The sequence below is a fragment of the Dipteris shenzhenensis genome, chromosome 19, assembly GCF_047967505.1.
Source record: "Dipteris shenzhenensis isolate YYH24624 ecotype China chromosome 19, Dip_SZ_1.0, whole genome shotgun sequence".
Taxonomy (NCBI): domain Eukaryota; kingdom Viridiplantae; phylum Streptophyta; class Polypodiopsida; order Gleicheniales; family Dipteridaceae; genus Dipteris; species Dipteris shenzhenensis.
Genome location: NC_141614.1, coordinates 25,359,305 through 25,361,261, shown reverse-complemented (window position 1 = coordinate 25,361,261; position 1,957 = coordinate 25,359,305).

Sequence of the window (1,957 nt, the reverse complement as noted above, 5' to 3'; positions counted from 1 at the left end):
TCCGGCTGGGCCGACCATTCAGGGGTGGCCATTTAGCCCCTATATAAAGGCCCCATTGTTGTGAACCTCTGTACTCCAGTATAAGCCTACATCCAGAGCAGCAGGTATCACGAACAAATTGCAGCTTGCAAGAGACAAAACTTCCTTGCAAAAGAAGCAGACAAGTCAATGATGTTCAGCCAACTTCAAACCCCGTCCTCGTATAGGGGCTCAAACGTTGGGACTCTTTAATTCCAATAGTAACTCATATGTGCATTGAAATAATTGTAGGGACACATCAATTGATATACAAGTGAGGTCATACATACTGAACACACTTCTACTGATGCCAAGGAATGCACCAAGGTAAGTGGATGCCAACACATTTGGATAGAATAATAAACCTTGGTGTGTAATGATTACCATGAAGCTAATTTGTAGTGTACTTTGTCATATTCTTTTATATCAATGTGCCAAGAAGTAAACCAACACCACTTTTAAAAAGGCTTGAAAAGTCGTGAAGATATAGAAGCAATAGCTTCAAAGGCTTGCTGCCAAAATCACTTATATTAATACTATTCTTCAAGTGGAATTGATCTGCACAGCTATGCACAAAAATGTTTACTCGAAGGAGACAACTTTTTATTAAAAAGTCTTCAAAGATGAGTCTACTCGGCATAAGCAAAGCAAAGCATCACACCTTCAAAGGCTTGCTGCCAAAACCACTTATTAAACGTTCAACTGCTCTTTCTGTAATTCTGAGCAACAGGGAAACATATATAACAGTTCGTGCTGAAAGAGAGACGTCTTCTACAGCTCTTATTATTTGGCCTTAACTATAATCACGAGGAAGTTCATCGTCACTATGCACAAAATGTATACTCGAACTTCATCATGGTTACTTCTCTGCAACGGTGATCTCAATGACCTGTAAAACCTGTACCATGTCGAGATTTCTCCTTCTCAGCAACAGGGATACCCTGGGTGGGATCAAACCCATCGTCCACCTTCCCTACAATCAAGAACTGCATCACAATTGATCATGAAAACAGCAGCGCTACATGTAGCTTGTGCATCTACGTATTGGGTTTACGGAGTAGAACACACCTTTGTTGACCTCTTCGAAGAGAGGAGGTGGTTCTTCCAAATGGGTTGCCGTATCTTTCCCTTGGGACATGGCGCCTAAAGGCTGATTGTAAATCCCGCCAAAGCCCTCGTCCGAAGAGCGGGTACCATACGCTTCTCCATACGATTCATCCATGTCATCCGGTCTTACACACCAAAAGTAGAAATTCAGTCAGGATCATACATAATTTCAAACGGTTCTCTTCACTGATCACTACTACATGGCTGCGAAACAAAAACGCGAACCAGTATTTCAAACTCGCTTAAAAATGACTGCTGAAACGCATGTCAAGTTGCTACACGCCTACTGAAAATCTTCTTACCGTTTCGTGTCCACATGTGTTCCCTGTTGATCGTGATGCCGCTCCATGCTGTTCGATGCGAAGGCGGCCGCGAAATGCGCAGGCTTGAGAGCGAAGATGGGAGGACGGGTATGATAAATCCTGCTATCAACGCGATGCTCTCAAACGATGTTGGTGCGAACGCGATGGTCGAGGAAGCAAAGGGGGCAATCAGCGAAGATCTGAGAGCGGAAGCAAAAATGTGGGGCGGAGGAGAAAAGCCCAGGGTGACGAAATCGAAACACCTGCATGGCAAACCTTTAAAACCCAAAACCTCCAAAACGTTAAACCTCAGCGCGCTTCTTAGATTTGTCCATCAACCACGTAGAGCGGACCCTTCGCACGTGCCACCTCCCCCTCAAGCCACGTACATCCTCACCTGGAAAGCTTGGGTTGGCCCAAGTGAACCCCTCTCCCTTCCATACGTCCATCACAAGCTCTACCTATACATTTAGAACTCGGAGGCATGGGGGCCGAAGACAAGTGCCGCATGTTTGGGTCTGGCCAATTCC